This window comes from Trichosurus vulpecula, chromosome 3 (assembly GCF_011100635.1).
Source record: "Trichosurus vulpecula isolate mTriVul1 chromosome 3, mTriVul1.pri, whole genome shotgun sequence".
Classification (NCBI taxonomy): Eukaryota; Metazoa; Chordata; class Mammalia; order Diprotodontia; family Phalangeridae; genus Trichosurus; species Trichosurus vulpecula.
In genome coordinates, this window is record NC_050575.1 from 211,211,763 (window position 1) to 211,230,644 (window position 18,882).

General features: G+C 38.3%; 1 non-coding gene and 1 pseudogene across 1 annotated transcript; both read left to right on the forward strand.

The window, feature by feature from the left end:
• Positions 1 to 1,264: 1,264 nt before the first annotated feature.
• Positions 1,265 to 1,371, forward strand: LOC118845241. Its single transcript, XR_005010099.1, has one exon. It is a non-coding gene; the product is annotated as a U6 spliceosomal RNA (small nuclear RNA).
• Positions 1,372 to 1,424: 53 nt separating this feature from the next.
• On the forward strand, positions 1,425 to 2,424 carry LOC118842380 (annotated as a pseudogene).
• Positions 2,425 to 18,882: the final 16,458 nt, after the last annotated feature.

An 18,882-nucleotide genomic window follows, 5' to 3' on the forward strand; every position in this document is an offset into this window, starting at 1 on the left:
ATTACTACTACTTTGCTTACTTGCTTTACTTATTATTTGCTAAGTATCACTTGCAGCATTGCCTTATCGTAATATATTTCATGTTTAGTACTTACTTGAGCATTTTCTGTTTGTTGAATACTGTCCTCTTAGATCAATCTCTCAAACAGAAGGGGTCTTATTTGATCAAAATATATTGTCATATTATAGAAGTAGAGATGCAAAGGGTCTCCAGATTTTAGGAATGGACCCAGAACATAAAAAACATAGACATTATAAAATCATTGAGAGGAAGTGTGATAGAGTCGAGGGATGTGGTTTACAAGGTTAGGATTGGGAGATCACTCAGTACTCTGTAAATTATTTGATCCACTTGATCATTTTAAAAGCCTTTAATGTTCTAGCAGTAGTAGACAACAACTAGTCTCCAGAATTCCTCCTAAGGAGGAGTAGGAAGAGTTGGTCAGGAGAGTAAAGGCCGAATTGAACAAAGGGGTTGTAACAGAAAGGGAAATGAGAAGAGTACTTAAGCCAGAAAGAGAAAGTGCTCCTGTGGTCTGGACCAAAAAGAGAAACCTGACCCATGGGGAAGGCAGAAGCTAGAATCTCTAAGCCAGAAAGAGAACCCTAAGCTAAAGGTAGGGCTGAAGTGAGATATTTTATAGTAGAGGGTGATGGTGGCCCAAGTAATCTTTTTTGGAGAGGAACTATATTCTCTTGGGGAAAGAACATGGCAAGCTTAGATCACCCATCAGAATCATTACAGGATTTGGCAAAGATATGAGATAGAAAAGAGGAACAGACTTTTGGATTATATAAGGCCTGATGACAACAAACCTGGGATCACATAGTAAACCTACTTGCAAAAACTAGAGAGATCTTTTGGTGGTAAGACACCATTGCAAGTATTAGCCACGTTCAATTGATCAGAGGGAAATCCCCTCTGAGTTTGTAATGTGTGATGTGAATGTTACATTTACATGTATGTTACAGAGACTGATACAGAAGCAGTTCAGCCCATCTACACAGAGGTTTGATAGATAAAATGCTGATAAAGAGATAGAATGCTGTCTAGTAGATACTTATCTCCTATAGTTTTCACCAAATTTCAACCAGTTGTTGGAAACAGTCGATAAGGTAGAGCATAAGTATAAAGCTAATAGTATATGCCTTGGGAAGACTCAGCCTTGCTCAGGACCATTTTTTTGTAGATGGGCCACAGATGTAAAGCGAGGGTGCTATACTACAAATTCAACACCAAGTGCTCCTAAGAAATCTAGTGACAATGCTTGCTTCAGCAGCATGTATACTAAACCTGGAACAATACAGAGAAGATTAGCATGGCCCCTGTGCAAGGATGACATGCAAATTCATGAAGTGTTCCATATTTTTGTCCTGCGCAGCCAGTGAAGTCCAACCATTCTTCTTGGAATGCAAAATTCAAAATGGGGCATCAGGTACTTGTTTTAGCTATACCTGAGAAAACAGACCAAGTGGAGAAGCATTTGTTGAATTTGAATCAAAAGATAAAGTCAATTTGGCACGAGAAAAAAAAGCAGAAAAACTATGGGACACAGATTGTTGAAGTATTCAAGTCAAAGAACATTGAAATGGATTGGGTGTTGAAGCATATTGGTCCAAGTAGTCCTGATACTGTCAGTGATGGCTTTGTGTGCCTTAGAGGACTCCCATTTGGTTATACAGGAGGAGGCCTTCATATGGTTAGCTTCACAGGAAGTAGCTGAAAAGGCTTTGAAATCTTCAAGAGCAGCTGAGTAGAAGCTCATACCAATTATGATCTTCTCTGAAAGCTAATATCTGCACATTGGCCAGGTCCTTATGACAAGCCTATGACTGGCAGAAGCTATAAGAACATTGGTACAGAAGCTGGGTTTGAAAAAATGAGGTGTGGTACCTATGGTGGAGAGTATGGAGGCTAAGATTACTACAGTGACTGTAATGGGTCAGATAGATTTGGAAGAGACCTCAATTACTGTTTTTCAGGAATGTCTGATCATAGATATGGAGATGGTGGGTCCACTTTCCAGAGTACAACAGGCCATTGTGTGCACATGAGAGAATTACCTTGTAGAACCCTGTTCGGATACTCATTAAAATTGGACCTGATGGCAAGATGACTGGAGAAAGCAGATGTTGAACTTGATAGTCGTGAAGATGCTGTGGCAGCTATGTCAAAAGACAAAGCAAATTTATAGCACAGATACGTGGAACTCTTCTTGAATTCTACAGCAGGAGCAAGCAGTATACTTAGGGTAGCCAAATGCTAGAAGGCATAGGTGTGTCAAACCAGTCCAGTTATAGTGGCCCAGCTAGCTAGCAGCTAAGTCAGGGTTGTGGAGAAGGCTATGGTGGTCAAAGAGCATGAGCAGATAGAACCAGGTTTTATAGGACAACTGCAGTGATTTTCAATCAAACATTACATAAGGAGCCAAGGAGAAATGAACAGCAGCTTCTACAGTAGTGGGAGTCATGCATCTATGAGAGTGAACAGAATGAGAGAGATGTCTGGTATGTCCAATATGTGTGGTGAATAGGGAATCCTGATCACTGATTCTTGGTCAACATTTTTTAAAAGAAAAAAACAAAAATGAAAATTAATAGTTTTATAATGTACACTTGTGATTTATGCCCACTTGTAATATCAGTTAAGTTGGGACTTTCTTACTGTTTTAAAATGATCAATTAAGTGTCTTTGATTGAGTCTTACTAGGTGCTAAGCTCCAGGCCCAAACCCCTATCTATTAGGTGCTAAGCCTATATGGGTGTGAATTGGTAACTAAGGTGGGGCTCCAGGTGGGGCCAGTGAAGAGAGGTCTGATTATATCTTCACTCCCAAGTAGGCCCCAAACCCCTAGCTATTAGGTGCTAAGTCGATGTGGGTGTGAAGCCCCCAAGGTCCTAGGGGGAGGTGCTCACTCCAGAGCTTAAGTTCTGGTCCCTCAGATGACATTTGATGATGCCTGGCGGGGAGTGTTGGGAAAGCAATCTGGTCACAGGTGGAACTACAGACAAAATCATTCTACTTGTAAAGGTAATGGGACAAAGGAATACATACCCTGATAGCCTGATACACAGATATTGTCTATCAGGAGACTACTAGAAAGGCAGAGGGACCATCTCCAGTTGTCCTGATGTGTATCTGGCCACTGGACCCAGATGGCTCCAGAGGAGAAAGTGAGGCTGGTGACTTTGCACAGTTCCCCCTCATTTAAATCCATTTCACTTGCATGTTATAGCATCACTTTCATGATGTCATGGTCCTCTTCAAGAACAAAGAACAAACAACAACAACAAAAAGGCAGAACTATCTTTTGTCAACACCATAGAAGATAACCATATGCAGATTGGATAAACTTAAGAGGAAAATGCAGCTTTATTAGTGTAGATGTTGAGGTCTGCATGACCAGCATTGGGAAAAGGAGATAGTGCTAGCGAAAGAGGTTGTTCCAGGTCCAAAAGTAGTAAGCATGACCTTATCATTTACTCTTTATGAGTCTATTCCACCTGGACTCAGGCCACCCTGCCCCCAATCCCCAAAAGAGGAGATATTGAAGATTGAGGATCTAGGATCACTGCTTTCTCAGCAGTGGAATACAAGTGACCATTATATTCCATTCTATAAAGTATTTGAGAAAATTACTTTTATCGCCTTTGAAAGGGCTTAGACTTTGAGAACTGAGTGACAAAAGCTACCCAAATCTGGGATATATTTACCTGAGTTTGAAATTTTCCAAGGAAGTTATTGGTGTCAGTGGGACAATGGACACCATGGCTCTGGCCACCATCTAGCAATGGAGCATAAGCACTGATTGGATCTAATTCCAATCAATTCAAGGTACTAACAAGATGCTGCAAATGATAAGCAAGGACTCAATACCTGCGTACTTTGATCACCCATGAAGCTCAAGCAGAAGTCAACAGAAAAATAGAGGTAAGTGATGACAGTGAACATCACAATGGCTTTTTAGTTTCAGAAGTGGATCACAAGAAATTGCACTTTGTTATTCTCCACTACCAGAGATCAATTGAATTAGAAGTTCAAAAATGACACTTGTGTTCTCACAGCATAAGTAGGGCATGGGATGTACCTAAGAGCAACCCACAGGAGTCATCCTGACCATTTCAGAAACAATCTGGGAAGATTCCTTTATCTATGATGAATGACCTCTGAGATAGGAACAATATCTTTGGCTAACTAATAGTCTCTTTGTTAACCATTGAATGACCTACAAATGTCTCATTCAGACATAAACTATCAGGGATCTTAGTCAAATATAACCCATTACAACTCAGAGATAATCTTAAAGACCCACTGCTCAGTACCATCATCAGAGTCTGTGTGCTTTACTTATAGAATGGAAGAAAAATAGGAAAAAGTGAATTGTGTAGACTACTGTTGTGTGTCCTTCATTCTTGAAGAGGACTATGACATCAGGAAAATAATGCCATGACTTGTAATGGACTTGGATTTAAATGAGTGAGGGCTGTGCAAGGTTACCAGCCTCACTTTCTCCTTGAGCCATCTGGATCCAGTGGCAAGATGTAGAGCAGGACAACTGGAAATGGCCCCTCATGTCAACTACTGGACTTTGAGTAAAAGAATCAGAATGGGCCATTACATCATACTGTCCAAGATATGTTAGGCAGTCAGTGGTTCTTGGTGTTATATTAATAATAACTAGTGGTCATGTAGTGCTTCAAGTTTTGCAAAACACTTTACAAATATCTCATTTTATCTTGGGAGATAGGTACAATAGATTATACAATAGATAATCTCAGATTCCTATGACAAAGGGAGATGGAGAAGATAATTTGTCCAAATGTATTTTACCAGTTTGAGCACATATCCCAAGACATCTTTGTTCCCGCCACTTTCCAACAACTAATGAAGGAAGTAGTGGGAGACATGAATTACCTGAAAGTGATAGTGTACCCAGATGACTCATGTCTTTAGAAAACTGCTGGAAGAATGTGAGGAAAGACAGCTTAAAAGTGTTATATTAACTAGATTGTAGTTAAGAAGCAGGGCTTCTTAAACTTTTTTCCACTCGTGACCCCTTCAGTGATCCTTAAACTATGGGTCTCGCTGGAATAGAGGAAGTTAGTCTGAAACTGTCAATTGACAAGTGCTAGTATTTCAACACCTCCAAATTATTAGTCAATGTGGATCACATGTCTCAATAAAATGTGAATTCTGAACCTTAAAAGGCAGAAACATGCCTGAATTGTCCATACCCACAAGAAATGTAAGGATTTTTTCCCCAGAATTTGGTGGTTATCATTGAAAATTTGTTTCCAAAAAAACAAGTGCTACTGTAGGACCATTAAAGATGGCAGGTTGACAGGAAGCAATAGAGTCTAGCTCCCTTACACAACTCCTCCACCAAAGAGTAAGCAAGAGCACCAGACCAAGTGGTGATTGGGAAATCCAAAGAGAAACTGCAGTGGGGCATTTTTCCACCTCAGGTTGGCAAAGGGACACACCACAGCCAGAGGCCTGTCAGCACTGTGGAGAGAATAGATCCAAAAAGACCCAAATGGAAGTCTTCTAGCATCTTAGAACCAGGGATGGAGCTACAGCTGTTTGCCCAGCACAGGGAGCATGGACAAAGGATGAGCCTGCAGCTCTGGCACTGTAATTATAGACTGGGGTCTTGGGGCATTATAGTGCATTGATCCAAAGTGGTGCTCTGTGTACTGGGGCAGTGGCAGTCTTGAAGATCTCTTTCTCTTAAATCAAACTGGGGTCAGAGAGCCTTCTAGGATGTTGTCCAGGGCTAATAGAGCCAGCAAGTATCTGCTATAGCTCTGACCAGGGGGAAGTTTCCATTGTGTTGCCCAGGCCCTGAACCAGAATCCAGATCCTGCAAAGCTTAAGATTTAGAAAGTAGTAATCAGATCATGCCTTTGAGTAGACTTTTTAAGGTACTGAACATTTGCAGCTTGCTAGCTTAAGCTGTCCCAAGATTTTTGAAGAACATAATGGTTAGTCCCCAGAGGAAATAACAGCAGTACCCCAGGAAAAATAGATCAGGACTAAACAAGGCCCTACCCTTCCCTCCAGGTGTGCTCAGAGGCTGGCCTGGACACAAAGCCCCAATTCAGGAAGTATAGCTGGAGAAATGAGTAAACAAAAGAAGACATTGATAATAAAATATTATGGGTCCAGGGATTCCCAAGACACAAACCCAGAAGAAAAGAAAAACAACACCACATCTACAAACAAAGCCTCAAACAAAAAAATACAGCTTGACCACAAGGTCAGCTAGAATTCCTGGAATAAATGAAGCAAGAGTTTAATAATGATAATACAAATGGAATGAGAGCTCTAAAGGAAAGAATTTGGAAAGAAATAGGAGCACCAAAGGAAAGACTTAGAAAATAAACAGTTTAATACAGGAGGAATAAAACCTTCCTGAAGTAACAGACTATCATAAAGATGAAAATGGACCAAACAAAAATCATTGACTGCAAGAGACAACAAGAAATACTATACCAAAGTCAAAAGACTTTTACAAAAGAAGAAAATGTAAGCTGTTTCCTATAAAAAAAAACTGACCTGAAAAACAGATAACAGAGAAAAAAAAATTAAGAATCACTGGACTACCTGAAAGCCACAACCAAAAAGAAAGCCTGGGTACCATCTCTCAAGAAAATATGAATGAAAAGTGCCCAGAACTATTAGAACCAAAGGTCAAGGTGAAAATAGAAACAACCAGTCAATTCATCCATCTAGGAAGGTTATACCAAAATCTAGAACTGCCAGACCAAAGAAAAAATGCTCTTTAACATCCATAAAGAAAGAGTTCAAAAACCAAGGAGCCCGAGTCAAGATCTCAGAATATTTGACAGTTGCCATAATAAAAGAGAGAAGAATTGGGAACATGATATCCCAAAGAGCTAAAATTCAAGGTTCAAACAATGACCAAGTGGGGTTTGGCCTGGGACCATTTTTGGCCAATCAGAACCAGAGTGATTTGAGTTTAAGGCATAGTCCTTAAGAAAGAAATCTATCTTGTAAACCCCAAGAAATCTTGTGACATTTCAGAAGGGGAGAAGAAATAGAGCTATATTGACCAACTGCCAGTGGGGCAGCTCCTACTACTCACAATGAATGTAAATAGGAACTGTTTCTATTTTGGCCAGAAACACTGAGGGTCTTCCCCTCCCAGTTTGGTTTTTTTTTTTTTTCCTGAACTAGGTTAAAAGGTTAACTAGGTTAAAAAGGCCATTATCTGCTTTTTTTTTTCACCTAGCCTTAATTACTGAATGGCCATTGCCTCAGTCAAACTGAGACCTGCTAAAGACCTTAGCTTTAAAAGGCCAAAGTCTTTCACTGCATCTGGAGTCATCTCCAGTAGTCCCGCTGTGTATCTGGCCACTGGACCCAGATGGCTCTGGAGGAGAAAGTGAGATTGGTAACTTTGCATAGCCCTCCCTCACTTAAATTGAATTTACTTGCATGTCATGGCATCCTCTCCATTCAAGAACAAAGGGCAAAAATAACAAAATTCAAAGTTTACAACCAAGAATAACTTATCTAGAAAAAAAGTTATCTGTAGTCCTACAAGGGTAAATGGGAATCTTTAATGAAGTAGAAGACTTCTAAGCTCTTGGTGAAAAGCCCAGAGCTGAGTAGAAATTTTGAAATGCAAATACAGTGTTCAAGAAAAGCATAAAACAGTAAATGCATTTGAGCAATTGGAAGGGACTATACAAGGATGAAGACTGCTAGGTGGTACAGTGGATAGAGCACTGGGCCTAGAGTCAGGAAGATCTAAATTCAAATCCAGCTTCAGACCATGATATGTAAATTCATATTGTTTATTGCTTACTTGTTCATACAAGGAGCCAGAGCATAAGTTCTGACTGCCTGAACAAAAGAATGAGAAAGCTTAAATGCATTTCAGGAAAGTCCCAACTCAGCATGTCTGTGTCACTCAAAATTTATGACCTCCATGTATGTCTAATCACAGTATAAGAAAGGAATTTCTTAATTGCATAGGTTGTGAATGCAGTAAAATGAGAGAGTTGACAAAATGTCCATTGAAATTATGATCCAGGACATCTGTATTTTCTTTACCATTAACATATCATAACAGAGTATATGTCCATAAAATGCCAAGATAAGGAAAAGTCTCATTATACCAGATAGTGTCTCAGGTTAAGAGTCTCATCCTTAATGGCCATGAACAGAGGGAAGAATGTTCTTAAGTCAGCCCCATCTGGGCTTGTTGACATAGGAAGAAATATTCTCTGAGTTTGCTCAGAGAACAAAGAAGTTGTTAGGTCAAACTTTTCCTCTGGTTGATTAGTTCAGGCTCTGGCCCTTATTGGGGTTACTAAATTGATATTAAATGATTATCAAAGGACAACAACCAACCAACCAACGCAAGAAGACTAAAAACATGAAGGAGGGATTGGAGAGAGGGGGCCACTAGTCATCACCCTTAACCTTACTTTCATCTAAACTATATAGAGGAAATATATACAGTCTAAATTAAAAGTTATCTTAAAAGGAAGGTACGTGCAGTTGAGGGACTAGGAAAGGCTTTCTGTAAAAGGTGGGATTTGAAGGAAGCCAGGGAATTCAGGAGTCAAAGATAATAAAGGAGAACTTTTCAGGCCTGGGGGATGATTTGGGGCAACATGCACATATATACAGAGTCAGGAAATGTAGTACCATGTATGAGGATTATCCTTCATTTTTCTTCAAGGCTCTGCTTAGTTTCAACAACTTGAACATCACACCTTCTCCAGGATAAGCTCATCAAACCATATCATCATGCATATGGACTCAGTTCTTGATACTCAGCACCTTCTAAGCACCCTCACTTGCCTCTCTCCTCTGATTGGAGTGATGGGGTGCTAATGATGGACCCCTAAAAAGAAAAGACCATGTCTTTAGGACCTGGACCCCAAAGCCTCTGAACCCAGATCTCTGGCATTTATTTGCTTAAGGCATTTGGCCCAACCCAGCCAGTAATCCTTTTAACTTCACTTTCACCCGTGGTTCTTTGACCACTTAACTCCCTCCATTGTCTGCACCTGGCCCATCCCAGGCTACTTGCCACTTCTTAATCTCATCCAGATCTTCCCACAGTCTTTCTGTATAAAATATCAATCTTTTCCCCCATTAAATTGCTCAGATTCTTAGAATCTGGTGCATTTGTATTGGCTGGGTTCAAAACTGAATTCAAATGAATTAAAAACTGCTTAAATGATTCGTTTAAAAAAACTATGAAGGAGAGTAGAACATATACACAGTTTGGTATAGAAATACATTGGTCACTTTCATCTAAACTATACAAAGGAGAGTAAAATATACACACAGTTTGATGTAGAAATACATCATTTCATTGGAGAAACTGTAAGCAACTGGGAGAGAGGATGGGAAGGGAACAAGGAGAAAGATAGTTCAGGAAGAAACTAATCACAGGCTGTAGAGTTCAAACTGGAAAAAAGCCCTAAAATACAGTAATAAGTGAAAAACCATAAAAACTTAAACTCTGTGAAAGGTGGAAGCCCAAATATGGTGACCTGTTTACAAATTGTAACTTAGATATTACATCATAATTTAGAGACTGAATCAAAACTTAAGATACTATGACCTATGAAAGCCAAAACAAGAATATTGTGACTAATACACAAATTTATGTTTGGGCATAACATTGGCTTAACTCCCAAGCTCATTACTAAGCAGAAAACCAAAAATATCCACCAATCAGTAGAGATGCATTCTCTAGTTCCTCTTGCCTTTGTCTGCTTTCTACAATTACCATGGACATTTGGGGGTTCTGGAACAGGGGATCCACAAAAGCAGCAGCCACTTCAGATTGCCCCTGTTTGTAAGTATTCATAATGAATGATTAAACTACTATAATCAATATGGAGATACTTGGCCTCTTCCTTTAGTATTAAAAAGAACACGTCATGATTATGGGGATAGGAAGGAGCAAAATATAGTTAGTCTTTCACAACATGAGTATTGTGGAAGGTTTTGCATAATGATATACATATGGCCTATGTTGAATTGCTTGCCTTCTTAGGGAGGGTGGGTGGGGAGGGAAGAGGGGAGAGAATTTGGAAATCAAAGTTTTAAAAGCAGACGTTCAAAAAATAAAGTCAAAATGGATACATGATTTAGATATAAAGGCTGACACCATAAGCAAACTGGGAGAGCAAGGAATAGTTTACCTGTCAGATTTAGGGAGAATGGAAGAATGTATGACCAGACAAGAGATAGAGAACATTATGAAATGCAAAATGGATTATTTTGGTTACATTAAATTGAAATGTTTTTGCACAAACAAAGCCAACACAACCAAGATAAGAAGGAAAGCAGAAAGCTGGGAAACAATTTTTACAGCCAGTATTTCTGACAAAGGCCTCATTTCTCAAATATATAGAGAACTGAGTCAAATTTATAAGAATATAAGTCATTCCCCAATTGATAAATGGTCAAAGGATATGAACAGGCAGTTTTTAGATGAAGAAATTAAAGCTAGCTATAGTCATATGAAAAAAATGCTCTAAATCATTATTGATTAGAGAAATGCAAATCAAAACAACTCTTAGGTACCACCTCTCACCTATCAGATTGGCTAACATGACAAAACAGAAACATTATAAATGCTAGAGAAGATGTGGGAAAATTGGAACAATAATGCATTGTTGGTGGAGTTGTGAACTGATCCAGCCATTCTGGAGAGCAATTTGGAACTATGCCCAAAGGGCTATAAAATGCATACTCTTTGATCCAGCAATACCACTTCTAGGGCTGTATCCCAAAGAGATCATACAAATGGGAAAAGGACCCACATGTACAAAAATATTTATAGCAGATCTTTTTGTGATGACCAAGAATTGGAAATTGAAGGGATGCCCACTAGTTGGGGAATGGCTGAACAAGTTGTAGTATATGAATGTAATGGAATACTATTTTGCTATAAAAAATGATGAACAGGCAGACTTGAGAAAAACCTGAAAAAAACTTACATGAACTGATGCTGAGTGAAGTGAGCAGAACCAGGAGAACGTTGTACACAGTAACAGTAACACTGTTCAATGAGCAGCTATGATGGACCTATCTCTTAGCAATGCAAGGATCTAAGACAACTCCAAAGGACTCATGATGGAAGATGCTGTGCACATCCAGAAAAAGAATTATGGAGTCTGAATGCAAATCAAAGCATATCACTTGCTTTCTTTTTTTTGTTTTGTTTCTTCTTTCTTGTGGTTTCTCCTGTTGGTTCTAATTCTTCTTTACAACATGACTAATGTGAAAATAGGTTTAATATGGATGTATATAGAGAGCTATGTTGGGGTAGGAGAAGAGGAGAGACAGGGAGAAAATCTGGAACTCCAAAGCTTATGGATGTGAATGTTGAAAACCAAAAATAAATAAACAATTTTTTTAAAAAAGAGAGATGAACAAAATTGAGAGAGAAAAAATCCAGTGAATTGATAAATAAAACTAGAAAGGTCAAAGAATATGAGCAGGCTGTACTCACAGGACAAAATTCAAGCTATCAACAGTCATAGGGAAAATGTCCCAAATTATTAATAGAGAAGTGCAAATTAAAACAACTTTGAAGTTCCATATCATCACCATCAAATTGTCAAAAATGACCGAAAAAGAAAATGACAATTGTTGAGAAGGCTGTGAGAAAACAGATACACTGATGAATGATTTTTAACAATTTATTTTATTTTCAATTCATGGAACAAAACAAGCATTTCCATAACATAGTACAATAAATAGGATGATTGCACATGAAACTGCAAATCTACCATGTACAACTTGCTATTCTCTCCAAATATGGAACAAAGTGATCATGTAAATTTCTTTTTTTTTTCCTTCCCTCCCCCAACCCCATGGAGTGGCTACCATTAGACACAAATATATATATATATATATATATATATATATGTATTTATTCCATGCATCTACTTATCAGTTCTTTCTCTGGATGCAGACAGTGTCTTTCTTCATAGTCCTTTATTTTAATTTGTGTATTTATAATAGTCAAAATGATTTAGTTGCTCAAAGTCATTCTTAAAATAATATTGCTGTTACTGTATACAGTGTTCTCTTGGTTCTGCTTACCTTGCTCTTCGTCATTTCAGAGAAATGTCTCTCCATGTCTTACTAAGATCATTGAGCTCATCATTTCTTAGCACAGTAGTATGTCATCACAACCATACACCACAACTTGTTCAGCCATTTCCCAATTGATGGGGATCTCTGCAATTTTCAGTTCTTTGCCACACAAGAAGAGCTGCTATAAACATTCCATTCACATTACAAGTTATAATTACTATTTGTAAATTTCCCTCCTTATTTTTACTCACTATTTTCTTTCTCAGACTCTTTTTATCCTATCCCTGTTACCTTATCTTCACCCCCCCACTTTACCTACCCCTTCAAGAGTCTCCCCTATTCTCTCCCACCATTTCAATCCACACATCCCTCCAAAAAGTTCCCCCATCCTATCCTCTCACCCTCCCAAATCCCAATCCACGTACCCTTCTAAAAGTCCCTCCTCTATCCTGTCCCCCAGTTTTCTCACCTCTCTACATGTTCAGAAGATTTCTACACCCTTCCAGATGTGTATGTTGTTTCCTCTTCAACCCAGATGGGATTAAGTTTCCAGAATTACTAGCCCTCCACCCTGACCTGCTTCCTCTGTATTAGTTCTTCCTTTCACACCCCATTTTTATAATGCAATTGCTTCCTTTTACCTTTTCCTACCCAATTTTGTTTTTTAGAATCACCCCATCATACACAACCAGTCCCAACCTTTCTTTCAAACTGCCTTAATGATGACATTGTTGGAACTGTGTATTGGTTTCAGGAATTCTGGAAAGCAATTTGGAACTATGACCAAAAAGTCATTGAACTGTGCACACTCTTTGCCCTAGCAACACCTCTACTTTGGCCTATATCCCAGTGAGTTCAAAGAGAAAAAGGAGCCATCTGTGCAAAAAGATAGTTTGTGTGTGTGTGTGTGTGTGTGTGTGTGTGTGTGTGTTGGCAAAGAACTATAAACTAAAGGGGTATCCATCAATTGGGGAACTGCAAAACAAATTATGGCCTATGTATATAATAGAATGCTATTGTACCATAAGAAATTACCAAAGGGACAGTTTCAGCAAACCTAGGCAGATACGTGTGGACTAATAAAGAATGAAGTGAATAGATTCCAAGAGAGGACACCTAGGTAGTGTGGTACCAGCCCTGGAGTCAGGAGGACCTGAGTTCAAATCTAGCCTCAGATACTTACCAGCTATGTGACCCTGGGCAAGTCACTTAACCCTGTTTGTCTCAATTTCCTCATCTATAAAATGAACTGGAGAAGAAAATGGCAAACCCTTCCAATATCTTTGCCAAGAAGACCTCAAATGAGGTCTTAAAGAGACAGACACAACCAATCAACTAAATAACAACAAAAGACCTCAGAGAACAATTTATAGGACAACATTTTAAAGGAAAATAACTTTGAAAAACTTAAGAACTCTGAGCAATGACCAACTATGATTCCAGAAGACCACTGAGGTAACATGCTACTCACATCCTTACAGAAAAGTAGTGACTAAAGTCCAGAATTAGACATACATCTTCATACATGGCCAACCGGGGGATTTGTTTTGCTTGACTCTTCATATTTAATACAATGATTTTGTTTTTCTTTCAATTTGAGAAGGTGGAAGAGTTAGGGGAGGAAGGGAGCTAGCAATAAAGTTACCCAAATGAAAAAATACTAATTAAAATAGGAAAAGAAGATCATTGAAACATGTTAAATGCACCAAAGAGAACAGAAGGAAAGTCATTAGGATACAGACAAGCAAGACAGCTTTGAAAATAATGTTGAATTTATTATATAATTAATTTATTACATGCTTAAAAAGAAAAGCAAGCTGTACCTAACTAATTCATAGCTTCATAATACAGTAATTTTTTTCTTCTACTTTGTATGTGGAAATATTTGCCTTATTTGGTGTTAAGGTCAGAATAAAAACATTTTTTAAAGAACTATACTGTCATTGCTAAATCACTACATGACCTGATTTGTGCACAGCATAAGTGAAAGACACACAGAACCTGGAAGGCAAGAATAGTAGAACTGCTCTAACACCTACAAAACGAGTTCAAGATTGATGGATGAATGTCAGCAAGCCTTCAAAGAAATGGTCCTCTCCCTGATACCTGCATCAGTATTGGCATATGCAGGTCCCAGCAAGTCAATTGAGTTTGCACACAGATGCCAGCCTGGAGGATTTGGGAGTAGTTCTGGACCAAGAAAGTAGTGTTCACCAGGAACCAATTGCATTTGCCTTAAAGAACTTAGCCATAGTGAGACTCCATACCCCATACACAAACTGAACTCTTGGCTTCGAAATGGCTTTTTTCAGTGTGCTGTCACTAAAAAGTTCAATAGTGAAAAATTACAAGTGTGGACTATGAACATTGACATATTTTGACCAGTTCCAAGTTTGGATACTGTTTCCCAGTGGTATGCAGTAGTACTAGCCAACTCTGTATTTAATATACACCACCAGCTCTGAAAAACTAATGTGGCTACATGCAATGTCTTCTAGAGGCCACGTTATGGCAGTGCTGTAGAGATTCTCAAAGGAATGAAAACTATATGTGACAGGCTTCTAGACCTTAATTAAGTATCCTTCTAGTGATGTTCTTGTATCAAGTGCAAGTGCATCTGAGAGCTTTCAGTTTCCTGTTAGACATGCTAGCAATATATGTGAGTTTTGTTTTATTTGCCTTTCCTTTATTTCCTCTCCTTTATTTTACTTTCCAGTCCTCAGCTGGTAGTCAGAGCAGATGGCTGATAAAGGACTTTTGATAATTTTACAAGCCAAGAAGCAAGGAGATGATGCTAAAACAAAACAAAACAAAACAAAAAAAACAAATAAGTAGGACTAATGCTGAACTGCCAGATGGAAAATGAGACAATAAGGTGAAAGTGAAGGTTAGACAAGGGAATACAGATTTGAAAAGAAAAGGCTAATTTTAGCAAAGTCTTTCTCATTTTTACAAATGAGGCTGATCTGGATTAAGAAATGGTTTGCAAAATTTTTGGAATGAGATTGTATTAGTAATCCAGGGACTCCAGCATGGTGGGCCTCTGGTGTCCACCTGATTTTAGTTCCACTTACTTCCAGCTTCCTTTATTATTCTCTGAACCCACAGAAAACTAAGGCAGTGGTTCTCAAAGTGTGGTCTGTGGATCCCTGAGGGTCCCCAAAACCCTTACAGGGATGAGGTCAAAACTATTTTTATAATAATACTAAGACATTGCCTATTAAAATATGCCCCCCCTCCCTTTTTCCAACTACATTTCTCCATGAGTCTGGATTTTACTCACATACTTAGACCAAAAGAATATATCTCAATAGATTGAAAGAAGCAGATATGAAATCCAACTGTCTTCTATTAAGCCAGACATTAAAGAAATTTATAAAAATATGTGAAACTGCCATTTCTCAGTAAATTTGTTTCAGAAATTATAGATATTATTCATAAAATATATTGTTACATAATGGGTTTATTATTTTAAAATCAAGTTTTTATTGATGTCTTCGCTTTCTTAAGTCAACATGATTATCTCCAGTATTTCTCTCCCTCCCTTTCCCAGAGAGTCATCCCATTTAACAAATAGAATTTTTAAAAAGGAAAAAAAATCAGCATAACTGATCAATACATTGAAAAAGTCCAAAACCACAGACAATGTGTAACACCAGTGGACCTCCCACCTCTATGAAAGGATGGGTTTTGGGTGTTTTCATATCTCTTTATTTAAATCCTGCTTGATCTTTATTATTCTGCTACATTCACTTTTGATTTTTTTGGAGTATGGTTGTTTTTTCCATTTACATTGTAGTTACTGTGTATATTGCTTTCTTGGCTCTGCTTCACTCTGCATCAATTCTTGTAGATCTTCCATGCTTCCCTGTATTCATCATATACATAATTTCTTATAGCACAATAGTATTCCCTTACATTCGTGTACCACAATTTGGTTAGCCATTTCTCAATTCACCTCAATAATTTTTTAAGAGTTTAAAAGTTTGTTCTGGGAACACTGGAAAATAGTATGGGAGAAATTGGGCATAGACCAATATCTTACTCCATATATCAAAATTAAGTTAAAATGGGCTCATGACTTAGATTTAAAGGCTGATACTATAAGCCATTTGGGAGAGTAGGGAGTAGTTTACCTGTCACACTTACAGAGAAGGGAAGAATTTTTAACTAAACAAGAGATAGCATTACAAAATGCAAAATGGATAATTTTGATTATGTTAAATTGAAAAGTTTTTATACAAAGTCAATGCAACCCAGATTAGGAGAGAAGCAGAAAATTGGGAAAGAATTTTTACAACCAGTATCTCTGACAAAGGCCTCATCTCTAAAATATACAAGGAACTGAGTCAAATTTATAAGAATACAAGTCATTTTCCAATTGGTAAATGGTCAAAGGATATGAACGGGCAGTTTTCAGAGGAAGAAATTAAAGCTATTTATAGTCATATGAGAAAATGCTCTAAATGAGTATTGATTAGAGAAATGCAAATCAAAACAACTGTCAGTACCACATCTCTCCTGTCAGATTGGCTAACATGTCAAAACAGAAAAGTGATAAATGCTGGAGAAGATGTGGAAAAATTAGAACATTATTGCATTGTTGGTGGAGTTGCAAACTGATCCAACCATTCTGGAGAGCAATTTGGAACTATGCCCAAAGGGCTATAAAAATGTATATACCCTTTGACCCAGCAATACCACTTCTAGGGCTGTATCCCAAAGAGATCATTCAAGGGGGAAAAGGATGCACAGGTACAAAAATATTTATAGCAGCTCTTTTTGTGATAGCAAAGAATTGGAAATCAAGGGGATGCCCATCAATTGGGGAATGGCTAAACAAATTGTGGTATATGAATGTAATGGAATACTATTGTGCTATAAAAAATGATGAGCAGGCAGACTTCAGAAAAACCTGGAAATACTTATATGAACTGATGCTGAGTGAAGTGAACAGAACCAGGAGAACATTGTACACATTAATGGCCACATTGTGTGATGACTAACTTTGATAGACTTGGCTCTTCTCAACAATGCAAGGCTCTAAGACAGCACCAAAAGACTCATGATGGAAAAGGCTATCCGCAATCCACAGAAAGAATTACAGAATCTGAATGCAGATTGAAGCAAACTATTTGCTCTCTTTTTTTCTTTTCTCTCCTTTTTGGTTTTCTTACATCTTTCTCATGGTTCATTTCATTGGTTATAATTCCTCTTTACAACTTGATTATTGGGAAAATAAGTTTACTGTGAAGGTATATGTTGAACCCAAATCAGATTACATGCAGTCTGGCGAGGGGCGGGGAGGGGGGGAGGAGAGGGGAGAAAATTTGGAACTCAAAAACTTGTGGAACTGAGTGTTGTAAACTTAAAAAATAAATTAATTTTTAAAAAGCATACAAGTTTGAGAATTAATGAAATAAGGTATTAAACGTTAAAGAGAATTTGTCACCAGGAAAGGGAAGAATGGAAGGGAGGGAAAAAGGGAACCATGGCACTGTGATTGTCTCTTTATGAATCTCAAAGCCTCTCTGCCCCAGCCGTTGACCACTGACATGTATGGGGTCAGAGGCAGCTCAGAATGATCCTACCTGTAGCATTTAGTTAAACAGGAAGGAAAAGAGAGGGACCTTGACTCTATAGAAAGGGATTGCAGCAGAGCTGAAGGTAAATTTATAAAATCATTGCTTCTGATGTTTGTGACAGAATCTTTTCTGCCTATAACTAGACTCCCAACCTCTTTGCCCTCCTGTAATCTGGCCTTTGTAGTTATCTCTGGGTTTACTTCCCAGGGATTTACCCTGATTATTTTCTCTCACTGAGGTCCTTCATTCACTTGTCTCAGGCCTTATTTCTTACTATGAGGAAGCTGCTTTACTATGATTATACCTTTGACATGAGACAAGGAATATAGAAAACTAGCACCTTCCTGCTTTCTCTGAGTGTGCCCACTCTTTTAGCTTCTCTTTTCCAACTTTTCACCATGGCCATAAGGGCTGGTGTCTGATCCAAATAAGCACTGAGAATTTTTGTTGATTTAAGGGCTTTCAGTTCCTGATCTGTTGAGAGATCTTCTGAGAGATTCTGAGAAGGCACAAGAAACCCAGCAGTGCAACTAGAAGTAAACACAAGATATGGTGAGTCAACAAGCAAGGGCTTGTTGAATAGGGGAAGCCTCTGAGCCATCTGCTTTGGCCAGATTTTCTGCAGCTTTTAATTGTATTAACCACGCCCACCTCGATGATACAATCTCCTCCCTTGGCATCTATGACATTGGTGACAAAGTCCTTTGTGAGGTGTCTGTCCTTAGCCATCAGACTACTTCAAACGCCCTTCACTGGCATGACTTCTGTCTCTAAACATGGATGTGACTCAGCTCTTGGTTCCCCAACCGTCCTCAAACATCTTCTCTAGTCTCTCCCTTGGTAATTTTTTTAAAATAAATTTTAATTTATAACTTGTTTTTACATGGCATACATTTTACCCTGTATATAGCAAAGAATATTTTTAAAGAAAAAAAGAGGAGAAACAATAAGCAAAACTGACCAATACATCAAAAATGTCTTAAAATATTTGCAGTGATCCACACCTGCGAACCTCCCACCTCTGTTAAGAATTACGTTGGGGTGTCTTCTAATATCTCCCCTTCAGGACTATGCTTGTTCTTGGCAATCTTGCAACGATGTTTTTAATTGTTCTGCAGTGGTTCTTTCATTTACATTGTTGCAGTCATTGTGTACGTTGTTTCTTTGGCTTTCACTCAATAGCAGTTCATATCA